The 17,233-nt window shown below is 55.4% G+C and overlaps 1 protein-coding gene across 1 annotated transcript in view; it reads right to left on the bottom strand.

Moving 5' to 3' along the window:
• Positions 1–17,233, bottom strand: part of KLHL29 (kelch like family member 29) — a 237,014-nt gene that overhangs the window by 165,798 nt on the left and 53,983 nt on the right. The window contains exon 2 of the mRNA XM_036434704.2: positions 7,277–7,384. The gene's annotated coding sequence lies outside the window, so the exon portion shown is untranslated. The remainder of the gene's footprint in view (positions 1–7,276; positions 7,385–17,233) is intronic.

The raw sequence follows: 17,233 nt of genomic DNA, 5'->3' as shown, positions 1-17,233 counted from the left end.
TGGAGGGCGGGGCTCTGGGGCCGGCTGGCTGGGGGGGCGGCCTGGTGCCCTCTGAGCGCGGCGCGGAGGGGGACGGAGGCCCCACAGACCGTCTCCGGCTCCCGCTCCCACCGAGCCTGTGTACCTGGAGAAGGGGTTCGGGTTAATTGTCACTCCTGCGCCGTTACTAGGTTACTCCGTGAGAGCAGAAATGCGCTTTTAATGATTTTTTTCCCGTTGTTGTTGCTACCTTAGGAACCAGATGCTTTTATCCAAACGAGTCGCTACAAATCGAAGGGAGGGCCCGCGAGGGTTGCTAAGCGGCAACCGTCTGGCACAGGCGGGCTCGGGCGCCCTCGCGCCCGCCTCTCCCTTCCTGTGAGAGCACAGGTGAGATGGGCAGCGGTGAGGAACGCACCTCCAGTGGCCTGGGTGAGAGGGCTCAGCGAGAGGACTCAGCCTGCGATGGTCCTTCTGCCCCTGGGCAGCCTGGCTCGGGCGAGGGGCGGTGAGGAAGGAAGGACATTCTTCCGGTTTTCTCTTCCTGGGTGGGGTCGGGACGGCACTGAGGCCCAGACGATGGTCACGCCATGCGGGGCTGGACACACAGCAGGTGTTCAGCTAACGCTTGTGGAAGACAGGCAGGCGCGTGAGTGACGCTTGGCCAGGGCTCTTTAGGCTTCCATGCGAGGACTGGGAGTTGGGGTGCAGGCAGGAGGGCCCCTGGCTTAGGATCCAGGAGACAAGGACTCTAGTTCCCAGGCTGGTTTGATGGGCTGCATGACCTTGGTGACCCTCTCTGGGTCCTAACTTGCTGCTTGGGGTAATGACAATAGCAATCCTTCTCCCACTATCCCCCCGGACCAAGCTCAGGGGATGATGTGAAGACACTTGGCAAACCAAAAGCACCAGGTCACAGGAGGAGGTAAAAGAAGTCCTATGACCTTGGCCTTGGACGTTCTGACTCATCAGGGGCGGGGCAGTGCTCGCCCAGAGCATGAGGCTGCCACAGAGTCTCTGAGCTCTCTTGTCTTGTTGTTATAACCTCCCAGGCTTTTGCATGAGCGGTTCCTTCACACACACACACACACACACACACTCACTCACTCCTAGGCTCCCACTTCCAACTTCGAGTCATCTTTTCTCAGAAGCCTGTGGCTTTGACCAAACGAAGCTGCTGAGACTCTCATTCCCTCACATGTGAGCTGAGTCAGGGGTTTTGTCTCCGCGGGTCCTGCCGCGCATGCTTCAGTGCCTGGAGGCTGCCTGCCATGCAGTAGCTGCTCAAGAAGATGTGTGGCGTGAGTGAGCTGCTCTCCATGGCGCTTTGTATACATTCCTGTTGTTATGTTTATCAAATCTTATAAGAACGCATTCTCTCGCTGGTCTCCCGGCTGGACCGCTAGCTCCCTAGAACCACATACAGTGTGGCTGCAGAAATAAATGAAGGAATGAGTGGAGGAAGGTGTTCCTCCTACATGCAGCCCCACGGCCCCTGGCATCTGACATGTACGACAGAGAGAGAGAGAGAATGTATGATTGGAAGACGAACGCTTAAACGTTCGTTTGCGTGACGTGGGACTACACAGAGACCATCGAAAAGGGACAGATGCACATCCTTACATGGTCACTGGACGCATGCATGCCCGGTGCCTTCCCTGAGCAGGAAGGGCCCTGACAGGGCACTGCTAGCCTGTTCGGCATTTTTGTGCTAATTAGAAGGGGTGCCCTCCCTCTGAGCACCCACAGTGCAGGCCAGGTGCCCCTCATAGCCCCACCTCTTGCCCGTCCCCCCGCCACCCCGAGCCAGGTGCCCTCCTGCAGACACAGACTCACCACTGTTCCCGCAGCCCTGGCAGCGGGGGCGGGTGCCAGGTGTGGAAGGAGACCGGTCACTTGGAAAATCAGATCTGGCTGCACAGATAAGCCCTGAGCTCGGCAGACAGGCTATTTCCAGCCCAGGTGCCAAGTGCGGCTTTGCAGCTAGTGTGAGCGCGGTGAGCTCCCCACCCAGCCCCTCAGCACCGGGAACTGGGTTGTGGGTGCTGCTCACGATGCAGATGCTGCAGGGACGATTCCACCCTTCGCCCCCCGTCCCCCCAATCTCCTGCCTTCGGCTGATCATCTCAGCGTGCTGTTCGGGGCGAGGCAGAGTCTCCCTGATCGAGGACGACCCAGCCACTGTCCTGGGCAGCAGGACGCTACCCCGGTCCGTCCTCTCTTCACCCCGGTCCCGTCCACGCACAGAGGCTGGGAGCTGACCGAGCCTCACTCCTGGGCTGGCAGAGCTCTTGCAGAGCTGGGTGCAGCCCCCCATTGCATGTTACCAGAACTGCTGGGGTCTCCAGCCCTCTGTCCTCCGAGGCCTCCCACGGGCAGGAACTGTGCCCAGGGCCCGGCCAGGGCAAAGCAGGAAGCTTCCCATCCTGTCTGTTCTCACCTCACTGCTTCCCAGAGAGGAGAGCCAGGGACTCAAAAGGATACACATAAGACCACGCAAAGGAGAAGCAGGGGGAGGAGCAGGCCATGGGGGAGGGTGGGGGGAGGGCCCTGCCCCAGGAACCACGTGCACACAGTCCCAGCCGTTAGCCACAGGTGGGGCGCAGCTGGGCCCCCAGGTGTGGCAGTGCCTTTGACCTTGGCCTCCTTTGGAATTTCCTGGGGAGCTTCACAAAAATAGCAATGTCTGGGTCCCGTCCCGAGACCGAGCTGAATGAGGCCTGGGAACCAGGGCTCGGACCGTTTCCCTGGGCGATTTCAATGCACAGCCGGGGCTGAGAGCCCTGCTCAGGCCGGGGAGGGGCCGGCGAGAACCTGATCCCTCCCAGCGGTTCGGTCTGAGGCGCTGACAGCGGCTCCAAGAAGAATGCGTCTCTGCTGGAACCAGAGACACCTCTCCCCAGGGTCCCAGCGCTGTGATAAGCCACGAACGGCCACGGAATCCTAAACGTGGGCACACCGATGCGATCTACGGGCTAACCAGGTCTTCCCCCAGCTCTCGGGGTTCACGGAGAAGCATTTCGGGGTGCGGTGAGAGGAACGGGGCTGGCAGGGTGACGTACCCATGGTGCCCAGCTTTCGGATGGCTCGATCCGATACAGCTACACAATATCTAAGAATTTTGTTTCACAAAAGCTCCTTACCTCCCGCCTCAATTCTTCCGGGCTTAGAATCCAGGAACTTGCTAACGCCTTTGAGTCAAGAGCGGTGGCTAAGCCTGTAAGATACACCGACCCCCCCACCCTCACAGGAGCAAGTAAATGAGAAGGTCTTGGGAGGGGCCCAGGCATGTTATTTTTTAAAGCTCTTCTGTTGCTGCCCAGGGAGCACCATCCTCCTGAAATCGTCCACCTTCCCCTGGGGCTAGGGCTTCTCAATCCTGAGCTACGGAGGCCGGAGGCCGAGGCTCAGAGGGCTGGAGGGGCTTATCCAGAGCCAGTGTGGACTCGGGATGGGAGCACAGTGGTCAGCCTCCCGTCAAAGGTCCCCCCACTGCACTGCCTGTGCCCTCACTTCCCTGTGATCTCTGAACCGAGGAAGGTCACTGACCTCACGCACCAAAATAACAGCATGTCCTCCAGCTCCTGAGGGATGATGAGGAGTCTGAAGCAAAGGAGGTGGAGACTCACCGCCAACGGGGAGGGCTGTCCCGAAGGCGGCGTCAGAGGAGCGGTGAGCTGGCCTCGTGCTGGCCAGGCTGAGGCTGGTAGCTGAGCCTCAGGACGCAGCTGAAGGCGTGGTGGCACTCAGCACAGCAGTGCCGCCGAGAACCCTGCCCAGGGACAGCGGCGCAGAGGGAGAGAGGGAGCGCCGAGAGGCAGCGAGGCAAACCTGTGGCAAACCACCTGCATTTACAGGCAGAGGCGGGAGAGGGGCTGAAGGGAGGAGTGGCGCGGCCCACCTGAGCCAAGGGCAGGGCTCAGTTTGTCCGTCACGCCAGCAAGGCTGTCCATACCCCCATCCTGAGGTGGGCGGAGGCGGGAAGACAGTGGGGCGCTCCGCAGCCCAAATGGGGATCCGTGCTCGCCCTCATCCCCTCCAAAGCCCAGGCCAACGCCATCCTTGGCTCAGCCCCCGGTTCTGCACCAGCCAGGCCCTCAGCTCCACCGGCTCTCAGCGCCGTCCCAGCCTGGCCACACAGGGCACGCAGGGGCTCGATGCCACGTCACACGCTTGGTTACAGAGTCACATTCATCAGACCTCTGACCTACGGAGAGCAGCCCTCCCCCCGAGTTTGCATTCTGGAGCGAGACACTCAGGCCCCCGGGACCTGGCCCAGTTTCCACACGAAGGTGATCCCTCCTTTCACTGGCCCCCGGGGCCATGGTGGCCCGCGGCTCCTCCCGATCTTCGTGGGAATCACTGGGAGTCCTGCCCCCGAGGGACAAGCGCAGCCCCGCGCCGGCCAGGTGCCAGGACGCCCTGGGAGAGCGGCGGCTGGGTGTGCGGCGATGCAGTTACCGGAGGCCCCGGCAGGTGCGGGAGGGAGTGGAGGAGGGGAGAGCACGGAGATGGACCAGATGGACACGCCCCGCAGGCACGGCCAGGTGGTGGGAAGACGGACAGGAGTTCAAGTGGGGACACGGGTCTGGGGGATGCGGAGATGGGAAGCCCTACCAGGTGTACCCTGTCAGGTATGCCCGTACCTCCCGTCCTAACACACAGGCACCTCAAAGGCGGGGATGAACGAGAGCGTGTGCCACCTGCTTCTGTGCGGAGTACAGACCACCTCACCCATCACCCTGTCCTCTCCTTTCCCTGCCTCACTCACCGCGCCTACAACTTAACGCCACGTCCTCGGGAAGCTGACTTCATCTTCTTTTGTTTTAAAATATATTTTATTGATTTTTTTACAGAGAGGAAAGGAGAGGGACAGAGAGTCAGAAACATCAATGAGAGAGAAACATTGACCAACTTCCTCTTGCACACACCCCCCCCCCCCCCCCCACACACACACACACTGGGGATGTGCCCGTAACCAAGGTACATGACCTTGTTCGGAATTGAACCCGGGACCCTGAATCTGCAGGCTGACGCTCTAATCCACTGAGCCAAACCGGTTAGGGCAGGAAGCTGACTTCTGTGCAGACATCTCCTCGCTCTTTCCCAGACACTAACTCTGTCTCTGAACTGCCCCCCCGCCATCCCCCTGCCCCTCTGAGCTGGGAATGCCATGCCCACCAAATCCTGGCATGGCTGTCTAGTTTTCCAACTCTCCTCCAACAGGGTAGCAACCAGAACCGCTGTCCAGCTGCTCAGTGGTGCCCATAGGCGTATGCACACAGCCCACCGCTCCTGAGGTCAGAAACCCCTCTGCCCTCGCGGGCTGCCCCCACTGGGCTGCTGGGTGGCAGCAGGCTGGATGGCATAGGGGATGTGTCTTTCATTTCCACAGCTGCTCCGGGCCCAGCATGGAGCCTCCTCCTGCTGCTGGCTGACAACCACGGCTGCCCACAACCCAGGGTTCCCCTGGCAGCGTTTTCTCGTCTGTGCAAGGGCTCTGGGAATGGAGGGCTAGCCACACCCCAGGTCTCTGAGCCCAAAGAGAGCTCTCTGGCCAGACGAGAGCTTGGCCTTGGCAGGTGCCCTGCTGGTCCGCTGCAGAAGGAAGCTGGATACAGGCCATCAGCTGGCCCAGGCAGAGGCCACGAGCTCCTGGTCGGGGCACCAGGATGGGCGCTGCAGAGAATGCAGCCGCCCGGGGCCACTGCTGCCTGTGCTTGCCCAGCACCAGGCCGTGTGTTCTGCAGAGCTGGCACTGGCCCAGGCACTTCTAAAGGTGCAGGTGCCACCAGACATGTGGCCTGGGTCAGCTCAGGCTCCACTGGCCTGAGTCCTAGGGCCCAGACCCCCACCCTCCCTCCACGCTCATTCCAGGCCTGGCCCCCTCTGGCAGAGGTGTAGGGAGGAGTGTGGCCACTTCAGCTCCAGGCTCCCCGGCTTCTATTGGCACAGCCCGGGTGGCTGGGTGTGTGTGAAAGAAATCCTGCGGATTCTTTTCCGTCCGACTCTAGTGCCCTCACGGGTAGTCCATGTCTCCCCAAAGCTCCTGGCTACCTGGTCCTCATAATCTAGGTTTGTGATTGAATCCTGCATCAACATTTTAGGCCAGACTTTATAAATTTAAGCCAAGGAAGTAATCACATGACTATGCAAAGGTATATACACACAAAAGTTTGTTGTGGTATTTAAGAGTGAGATGTTCAAAGCAAACTAAATGTCCACCATCAGGGCACCAGTTAAGTAAATAATGTAGAATAAATATATATGTAATACACACACACACACACACACACCAGAGGCCCGATGCACAAAATTTGTGCAAAGAGTTTGGCCCTTGCAGCCCCAGCTTCATCCTGAAGGTCATCTGGAAGGTTATTCAGCTGTTCAGTTTAACTAGCATATTACACTTTTATTATTATAGATTATTATATTATAGATATATATATATAAGAAGCCCTTAAAAAAGCTACAGATTTGTATTTTCTAACATAAAAAAGGTGACAAATTGTAAGGTCAAAATAACACGTTTTCAAGCGCAATTCCATTTGTGTGTGTGCATGTCTGCATGTGTGTGTGCATACATGCATGTGCATGTTATATATGTACATAAGAAAAAAGCCAGGAAAGAGACACTGAAATAGGTATTTCTCAAGATTACAACAATTCATGTAATTTTAGGTACTATCTGTAAAATGTTTCTATCATGAACAAATATTTGAATGACCTTAATAGTGCTATTTTTGCTCTGGCCAGGAGAGCTCAGTTGGTGAGCACATTGTCCCAACACACCAAGGTCGTGGGTTAGATCCCTGGTCAGGGCACACACAAGACACAACCAATGAATGCACAAATAAATGGAACAACAAATCTACGATTCTCTCTCCATCTCCCCCTTCCTGTCTCTCTAAAATCAATAAAGTAAAAAATAAAATAAAATGCTGTTTTAATCATGATAAGAGTTAAATTACAAGAGAAGGATTACAGTTTTGAGAAGCTTAAAGTCCCATATCTACTGGACACTCCCAGATCCAACCTCCTGGGAACCCCAAGACCGAGGAGAGTGAAAAAGGGCTACAAAAATGCTAGAAGTTGATTCTGGGAGGATCCAGGTGCATTGGCTCAGCTAGGTGCCAACACCTGCTCCTCCTGCATCTACGGTAAAAGAGTCACCCACAAAAGAGAGAGGGATCCAGCCATATCCCCCCTAAAATCAGTGTTAGCAAGCAGCGCTGGCTGAGCCCAGCTCCGACGCCTTTCTTACTTCTCAGCTCAGGTGAGCTGAGCACAGACCTACCTTGCACCGTCCGTCTCTGGCAAGCTCGGGATTCGTCCTCAGGATGCAAAACCCTCGAGGGCCACCAGCACTTAGCGCAGCGTGAGCATCACTGGGAGGCCAGGCCGTCTGGAAACAGAAGGAAAAAGGTGGGGTGGGTGAGGAAAAGGCACCCTCCTTTGCTGAAAGTTCACTGTGGAATTCCAATATGTTGGCTGGTCCCACCTACGTGGAAGCTTCTCGCTGCCTTGGATTTCTAAGGGTGGACCATCTCACACAGGGTAGGCCAAGGTAAGGGAGAGCCAAGTGGTAAGCACAGAACCCTTCAGGGACAGACACTACTATTCCTCCCCCTCCCCCTCAACACACAAACTCTAGCCCCCAGGTGAGCCAGGGACCCTGAATAAGGGAGACAATAGTGGCAGAATTATTTGAGACAATTTGGTTGCCTTCCATCTAATCCAGACCGAGAAGCTCCAGAGAAGGGAAAGAAGAAGAACTGGAAGGGTTTGCTCTAAAACTGAAATGACAACAGGACTCTAGAACTGCAAAAACAAAGCATTCGTGTTTCTTTTAGACAATGGGCACGGAGACCTCGAGGAGGCACAGGATGACTTCCTTGAAGAGAATGAAAAAAAACAACAACACAGAAAACCACAGAGAAGAAAGAGGCTCTGTATCATTAGTGCCAGCTTCCCCTTTCAAGCGTCCTCTGTCCTCGGGGACGGGAACAGCATCCTTCCCTGCAGAAGCGCACGCCTGTCATTGCCCGGGAATCAATATATTTTTCTAAACTGAATATATCATTATCAATTGATTTTCCTTTTTCCTCTAAGCACCCCGGAGCCCTGGAGCCCCGGGTGGCAGGGGGGAGCTTCCGTGTGACAGGAAGGATCTGGACAGGTAAGTAAGTTATTGTGAACTCATTCTGCCGTAGGACGAGCCGCTCTCCCTCGGCGCCCGGGGCCTGGCTCGGAGCCTCTCAACCAGCGCTTTCTCAGCTGCCCCTGACAGAGACGCACGCCGGCCATATCAAATGGCCATTTTAAAGCTGAAGGTGGCAAAAATATTATTCTTCCCAAGGACAGAGTGTTCCCTTTACGATGAAGAAATAACCTCTGCGGGGAAGCAGAGCAAGCCAAGGTCACCATTTAGTTTTGACGCGGAGCCAAGGTCCTGAGTACGTTTCCTCGGCCCGGCGTCTAGGAGGCCCGCGGACAAATCTATGCTGCAGGCCACAAGGTATCGACAGCACCGGCGACGATCAAGATGATCGATGTGCTTCGGGGAAGGACCGTTGGCAGACGTGTGTTGGGGAAGAGAGAGGTCTGGGAGACGGTAGTCAGACGGTGTTTAGATCTTTGAGAATCTCATTCATTCATGTATCTACCCAATTCATTCCACAGGTATCTGCGGAGCGGCTGCCATGCGTCAGGCTGTAGGCTGTAGGCTAGGCCCATGGTCGGCAAACTGCGTTTCTCGAGCCACAAAGTGGCTCTTTGGCCCCTTGAGTGTGGCTCTTCCCACAAAATACCACGGCCCTGGGCGAGTCTGTTTTGGAGAAGTGGCGTTAGAAGAAGTTGTTTAAAAAATGTGGCTCTCAAAAGTGATGTCAATCGTTGTACTATTGATATTTGGCTCTGCTGACTAACGAGTTTGCCGACCACTGGTCTAGGCACTGAGAATACATGAGTGACCAAAACAGGAAAAAAAATAAAATAAAAAATTCCTGCCTCCTGGAGCTCATCTTCTGGAAGTAGTTGGAAACATGAAATAAACAAAGGACTTAAGAGGTACACGTTGTGCTTCGTATTAGAAGGTGGCCAGGGCTACGTACTAGAGAAGAGATAAAGAGTTGGGGGATAGGGGTGCAGTGTAAGGGGTGGCTGGGGTCAGGGTAAGTCTCATCGGAATATGACATCTGAGCACACAGAGAGGAGATGAGGGAGTGGGCGTGCGGGTACCTGGGGCACAGCTTTTGGGGCACAGGGAAGCGCCAGGCGGATTCCAGGGGAGACTAGGCTACAGAGGTGGGTGTCTGGATCACAGGGGCCCTGGAAAGGCTATTAGCCAATCAAGGGCCTGACAAGCCTGGCCAGCCATTTAGGGGGCGCTCTCCTGCTCTTGACATAGACCACGCAGAGGCCAGCGCCAGGTTAATGTTCTCCCTTCTCTCACCCAGGAGCTCGGCAATCCAGGCTGTGCGGGACGGAGCCTGGAGGGAAGCAAGCCACCAGGCTGTCTGACTTGTTCTGATGACAATGGCCTCCTCCCTCCTCCTTTGTGGTCCCAGAGGCCGCTTGCAGAGGAGATAGCTAAAATGAGATTCTGAACCAAAATAAACCTCACACAAAGCCGAGTTTATTGGGACTTTTCCCTAATGTGCTTATGAAAAGATCCTAACAAGAGCTGACGCCGCAGATATTGCAGGCTGTGCTGGGCACCGCCTGCCTCCCCCTCCAGGTGTGCCTTCCTCCCGCTCCGGGCCTCAGGAGGCTCACTGACCTGCTCGGAGGGCATCCCTGGAGCTCTGAGGCCCGGCACAGTTTCTGGTGGGGTTCAGCCAGTGAGGGCACCAGTTGGGGGTGGGGTCTGGTGCTTCCTCCCACTGCCCTTCCTCCCTCAGTGCCTTCATGGGCTGGCCGTGTCCCTGAACTGAAGGTCATGGCTCCCTATAGCTCCCTCCGGGTTCCAGGACCAGCTTCTCCCCCTGCCCTTTCAGGCCTGGGCCCATAATGCCGCACACCCATAGTCCTTTCACTTAACTCTCTTCCAGTCACACCTTTGAATGTGTCTTTTCCTGTCTAGACTTTAAGGGATACGTTCTCAGAGATGCTTAGAAGCAGGGCTTCGGAAACAGATTGATCTGAATGAGAATGCCAACTCTGCCCCTTGCTCTTGTGACATGGGAAGTTACTTAATTCCTATGAACCTTCCTTCCCCATTCTTCTTTTCTTTTGTTAATCCTCACTTGACAATATTTTCCCATTGATTTTTAGAGAGAGTGGAAGGGGGAAGGGACGGGGAGAGATGGAGAGGGGGAAATATTAATGTGAGAGAAACACATTGATTGGTTGCTTCCTGCACACGCCCTAACCAGGGCGAGGGATCGAACCTGCAACCCAGATGAATCTGAGGCCCTTCAGTCCTTGGGCCAAAGTTCTATCCACTGAGCCAAACCTATTCTTAAAACTAGAGACACTGGTCCATGACCCTCTCCTGCTCAGCCTCAACATCTCAGCATCACTGTCACCCTCTCTGAGACCAGGGCAAGGAGCACCCACTCATGCCATCGCTGCCCACCCCAGCCAAAAGCTCCTCCGTTGGGGGTTTCTACTGTTCTCAGCTCACAAGGCATTCATTTATGTCTCGGTGATTGTATTTCCTCTTCTCACACTTCTTCTGTCTACCCAACCTCTCTACTCCTCGCTGTCCAATCCTGGGCACCCCGAGAACAGACATGACTTAGCAGTGGAACATCTGCTCCTCAGCGTCCTCACATACTGGGGTATAACAGACCCTCCTTCATGGTCTTTCCTTCTCCCCAGGCCAGAAAGCTACATCCATGTACCTAAACACCTTCTACTCCGAGCAGGTGATTTTAAGGTGAATGACTAGAAACCCGTTTCCTGTAATAATTGTGTCCCCCCAAGCTCACACTGTAAAAGCTGATGTTTTCAAAGATCCTGGCCTGAGAAAAGGAACCTTGGGGATGAAGCCAGGGCATCCTGGGAGACAGGTAAGGCCCCCCTTTCCAGGTGAGGGGAAGGACTTGACGTTTGAATCTCTGGTCACACTGACCCTTCCTGTTCTACGAACTTCATCATCAAAGGCCAGCTCCCTTAAGCCAATGCAATAGGGAAAAAAAGCCAAAGGATGAGGGACTCTTTAATTTCATTTAAAAAATTCAATCGGCAATCAGCCAATGCCTGTGAAATGGGTCTCAGGTTATTCACCCTCTCAAGGAACCCAGGAGATGCTAATTGAGTTTGACAAGGCAGAAAGGCCAGTGGGAAAGCAAGGCCCTCCAATGGGCCATCTGGGTTCAGCAGCCGCCTAAATGCCAGGAACGCTTCGAAATTAAACTCAAAGCGATTGCCGAGGCCCATGTAAGTCTCAGTCTGTAAGTGAAGATGGCTCCTGACATCAACCAAATTGGTAGCTAAGAGGATTATAAGCAAGGGCCCCAGGATTTTTTACTTCTTTATCCAAGAGACCAATTTTTCGGATAGAAACTGCCTGAAGATAGGAGATTCTCCTGTTTGGGATCACAGGGCAGCCCCGCCGGGGTCCTGACCACGCTGCCCCATCACGGTTCCAGCGCTGAGTCACTCACCACCCCGCCACCAGCTGGGAAACGAGGGTTCTTTCTTCATTGGAAGAAAAAAAAAAAAAAAAAAAGCGAAGGTACTGGAGGCTGAAAATTGTAGCGAGGAAACCAGCTCCCACACCCTCCTGTCGGCCCAGGTGCCAGCCCCTACGCAGACCAGGAGAGGCTGGGAAAGAGGCCAGGCAGAATAACCGGAGACTCTCAGGATAATGGAACGAGGATCACCCGAGGGCTGCTTCTTCTTCTTCTTCTTTATTTTTTATTTTATTTTAAAATATATTTTATTCATTTTACACAGAGAGGAATGGAGAGGGACAGAGAGTTAGAAACGTCGATGAGAGAGAAACATCAACCAGCTACCTCTTGCACACCCCCTACTGGGGATGTGCCCACAACCAAGGTACATGCCCTTGACCGGAATCCAACCAGGAACTTTTCAGTCTGCAGACCGACGCTCTACCGCTGAGCCAAACTGGTCTTGGCCACCTGAGGGCTTCTTGATGGCCCACCTCCCGGCCCCTCTCACCTGGTTTGGTCGGGATGATGGGCAGATAAGGGAGATGCAGCCTGACTGGCATCTCAGTTATGCCAAGGCTCTGCCAGAAACCAGAAGGAACATTCCAGAACAAAAAGCTGCACGTTAACAAACCTCCCCCGCTTTTCATCACCTGGGACTCCCCGGACTCAGCCCACCACTCACCCCCACAGCCCCAGGTGATGCAGACGTGCTGGTCACTGACACAGAACGGGGGTGACCCTGTCACTTTCTGGAGACGATGTTAAAGAGGAGGTGAGGGCAGGGGCGCCGGGGGCCCTCCCTGCCAGGCCCACGGTGGCATTTACAATGACAGCAGAGCAGGCAGCAGCTGGCACGTAGTAGCTGCTCAGTAAAGCTCTGTGGAAGGAAGGAACGTGCCCTCCAGACGCAGCTCATTTTCAACAGTTTTGCGTTGAACATCTGGAAGTTCACACCACCATGTCATGATTGGAATACAAATCACTTTTAAAAAAATCACACATTGCTTCCAGATTTCGCTCTTATGAAGAGGCCTGCACCCACCCCTTCAAATTGCAATAATTCCTCCCCAGATGTGGCTGCTCCTTCAGATGCATAAATTTAAGCTTTTCGTGACGCCGCCTCACAGTGGCTGGTGCCGTGGGGTCTCTGGAGTGTCTCTGCATCTCCTCTCCCTCATTAGAGCCGCAGCGGACCCGAGAGAGGCCGGGAAGGGGCCAGGCAGGCGGGCACCCACACCCCTACTTTACAGTCGCGGGCCAGCTGCCCCGCTGCCAAGCTGGGTTGTGGTGGGTACGGGTTTCTGCCCCTTCCCCTTCTCCAGCGCCTCCCAGGTCACTGTGTGGGGGGTGGGGCACCTCTGCAGGCTCCATGCCCACCAGGCTGGCCAGAGTGACCGAGCCCACTTCAAACTCTGACTCATGTGCTTTGGTTCTCCCTGATACTCCAGGGGCCACATTGGACCTTGCCTAACCTCTTTCCCTCCCTCCCTCTTTCCCTCCCTTCCTTTTTAAATTTATTTTTCTATTGATTCCAGAGAGGAAGGGAGAGGGAGAGAGATAGAAACATCAATAATGAGAGAGAATCATGGATCGGCTGCCTCCTGCACGCCCCCTACTTGGGATCCAAAACCCAGGCAGAGTTCACTGACCGGGAGTCGAACTGTGACCTCCTGGTTCATAGATGGACGCTCAACCACTGAGCCTCACGGGAGGGGCAGGCTCCACTATTTCAACAAGACTTGCCTAGAGTCTTGGGGAGTCAAACACCACAGGGGCCAGGAGGTGGGTGAGAGCAGTGGGAAGAGAGAGCGATCCTCGGCCAGACAAACTGCCCTCCCTCCTTGGCCAAACAGAGTGTCCATCCCAGCTGCAGGGGGTGGCCACCGTCTTGGCATCAGCCACAGAGGAACCACACCCGGGCAAGAGCTGCCTCAGGGCTGGACCCCGGGAGAGCAGGGCTTCCTCCTCTCACCCACCTCCCTGTCCCTTTCCTGGTGACGGACCCTCGTTTCTGCATGGAAGGCTTTGGCCTGCACCTCAAGCACTCAAGTAGCCACATCCAAAAACACCCGAGCCCTCTTTCTGGGCCACCACTGTGTACGTCAGGGGTGGGAGACAGGGGTGGGGGCGGGAGAGGCAGCCACCAAACACGCTCACCGGGTCCAGCGTCTGCTCACCGCGGGCTTAGCACGAGCCAGGCTCGAGGCCAGGTCCCTCAGCATCCCCTGCCCTTCAGGCCTTGGCTCGTCCGTCACAGCTTCAGAGAGAAGCGAAGGGCAGAGCGACCTCACAGAGTAAGACGAGGCGGGCTTTTAGGTACAGTGGGGTTTTGGTCCCCTCACAAAGGACAGGGAGGTCTGAGAACCCCTTCTCTGCAGCCCGAATCCCGCAGCCTCGCTCACGGCCTGCATGCCACGGTGAGAGCCTCCCTCCGGATTCTATCCTGGTCCCTGCCCGCCCAGCTCGGGCTGGCTTCCGCGGGGCCGTGGTCACGGGCACGGAGGATGTCCCATCCCAGAGACCGGAGTCTCTACCACCCGGCGACTTCCGCCTCTCCACTCCCAGCCTGCCTCACCTCCCCGTCTGTGCAATGGGGATGTCATTACTAAAGATCTATGTCTTTCCAAGAGGTGAATGCTGCACTGTCAGCAAGGCACTCAGCACATGCAACAGGTGGCTCGGACCTGTATGACTGCCATGCCTGCCGACCGAACATACGTGTCCCTGGCTTACCCGCAGCGCCCGCGGGGGGACTGGGAGTCACACTAGGGTGCCTTCTCTCCGACCACCCCCCACAGAAGTGAGCACGAAGTGGATACCTGACTGAGGGGAACTCTTCCGTGGGAGTCCACTGAGCCAGTGGGAGGACTGTGTGGACAGGAGTCCAGGATGACAGGACATGGGTCAGTGACCACCCCTGCTCCCTCCAGCTATCTCCCACATTTCCCCCAAGAGGACGTTTCGGCCTTGACCATCCTTTCCTTCCTCCCCGCTCCTCCCCACACCTGGCAAACCAGGCTCCAGGCCCTCTTGGGATGGGTGGCACCTGCTGGGATGGGTTCCCGCTCTCCTCCTAACCCAAGCCTGGAAGGCCCGTGGCTGCAGGCCCCCTCTCACCCCCTAGAGACGGAGGAGTGTTGCTTCCTCAGCCATGAACGCTGTTTTGTGTGAATAGATGGGAGGCTGTTTCCATACTCTCAGAGGGAAAACAAATTGTGAAAGGAAAGCTCTCGGAGACGACAGTACTTTCCGCCCAGAGACGATGAGTTAGCCATTTAAAAATAAACCACAGACAGGCACGCGTCCCCGGACCCAGGCAGCAAGCAGCCCTTCCCGGGAATTTCTGTGCGTTCTCTGCTTCTCTCGGCCAATATAGAAGCAGCCCGAGAACCGAAAATAGAGCCCCACGCTCATTCAGTTTTCCCGATCGCTGCCGGCGTGTGCAGGCGAGTGGCTTTGATCGCACCGTGGCTTCCGTTTTCTTCGGAGGAAAGCTCGGAGCCACGGCTGGCCACGCTCACCACACTTCTGCAAACCAACCGGCCGCCCAGGGTTCAGGCCGGAGCACAGAGCATCAGTCCGAACGCACTGAGCCGCAGCCTGGCCCGGCCTGGCGTCCGGATAACAGGCAGGAAACCGAAGGCAAAGGAAGGTGAGTGACAAGCTCAAGGTCGGAGAGCGGGGGAGAGGGCAGCCGGGCCGACGCGGCTGGCTCCTCGGCCCCCGGCCACGGCTCTTTCCCTCGCCCAGTCGTTCCTCCACAGTTGAACGGCAACGGAGATTCCAGGAAAGTCCCCTCCGAAGGTTAAAGAAATTATCACTAGCCCGCCTTCCTTCCTTCCCGTAGGAAGCCCCGTCTGCTCTCCCCTCTCCGGTGGCGAGCAGTAAATCAAATATTCCTCGCTGCATTACCTCTCCAGCTCAATGTTTCTAAACCCAGAGACACCTATAAATAATACATACTCATTTATGTGTACATTGAAGAGATAACAAAAAACAAAACAGAAAAAGCCATCACAAAGGTACCTGTAGGTTCTTCGAATACTAATGACCTCCAAAAACCCCGTAGGAGCAGGAGGCCAACGGACCCAGGTCACCAACCCCACAACCAAATCGCCCTCCGGCCGGCCGACCAGCCCATGCCCAGGAGGGGCACACGCCCAGGAGGGGGCGCCTTCCTTCACAACCCGCCCCACTGGCTGCTTCTCCCTCCACAGTCACATGGAGCCATCGGCTTCTTCCTCTGTATGGGAGAATGGTTATTTCCCTCCTCTTCAGTTTTATTTTTTAAAATATATTTTATTGATTTTTCACGAGAGGAAGAGAGAGGGATAGAGAGTTAGAAACATCCATGAGAGAGAAACATCGATTAGCTGCCTCTTGCACACCCCCCACTAGGGATGTGCCTGCAACCAAGGTATTATACAATACATGCCCTTGACCAGAATCAAACCTGGGACATTTCACTCCACAGGCCGACGCTCTATCCACTGAGCCAAACCGATTCTGGCCCTCCTCCAGTTTTAGAGGAAACATCAGCAAATAAAAATACTACATATCATCTGGAATTCTTATAAAACTATGGTTGGCTTGAACGTAGCTAAAGGTGGATCAAAAGGAATACACAGATGCCTCGAAAAGGCTTAGCTACAGCTTGGTACACAGGACACGCTTCTGGCCCCATGGAGAGCAGGCAGAAGCAGGGTGGATCTCTCTGTCGCAAGCCGGCATGGCCAACACCATGGCGTCGAGAGAACACGTTTCCCTTAGAACCGTGGTTGGCAAACTGCGGCTTGAGAGCCACATGCGGCTCTTTGGCCCCTTGAGTGTGGCTCTCCCACAAAGTACCACGGCCTGGGCGAGTCTATGTTGAAGAAGTGGCGTTAGAAGAAGTTTAAGTTTAAAAAATGTGGCTCTCCAAAGAAATGTCAATCGTTGTCCTGTTGATATTTGGCTCTGTGGACTAACGAGTTTGGCAACCACTGCCGTAGAACACAACCCGCCCACCTGGCCATCACCCACAGCCGGAAATGGTGCAAAGAATCCACCAGCGCTCGTGTTAGTCTTTGAAAGGAGGGGGTTTCTGTGTTTTTTCCTTTTTCAAAATGTATTTTTTATTGATTTTAGAGAGAGGAAGGGAGAGGGAGAGAGAGATAAAAGTATCAATGATATGAGAGGATCATGGATCAGCTGCCTCCTGCACGCCCCCTACTGGGGATGGAGCCTGAAACCCGGGCCTGTGACCTGTGGGAATCTAACTGTGACCTCCTGGTTCATAGAGTGATGCTCAACCACTGAGCCACACTGGCTGGATCCTGTACTTTTTCTTTCCCCAAAGGGTGCACCCTCGGCATTGTCTAGCTACTCCTTCGCCACTCCTCCGGCATCTCTGGTCTTCACCCCAAATGAGGATGTGGCTGGAGCAGCATCAGCTCTCACTCAGATGGGTTTCAGGTGAGCCGGGAGCTGGCAGAGTTGGCATCTGCTCATCACACACTCACAGGCAGGCAGACAGCGCACAGAGCAGGGCAGAGCGGACTGACTGGGTGCCTTTGGACAATCGAGGTGGGGTCCCCGTCAGCCTGGACAGTCATGCCAAGTGCTATGTGCAGACTGAGGTCTGGGGGGGT

Source organism: Pipistrellus kuhlii, unplaced genomic scaffold, assembly GCF_014108245.1.
Source record: "Pipistrellus kuhlii isolate mPipKuh1 unplaced genomic scaffold, mPipKuh1.p scaffold_m20_p_13, whole genome shotgun sequence".
In the NCBI taxonomy this organism is placed as follows: Eukaryota; Metazoa; Chordata; class Mammalia; order Chiroptera; family Vespertilionidae; genus Pipistrellus; species Pipistrellus kuhlii.
This window is presented reverse-complemented; position numbering and strand designations above follow the sequence as displayed.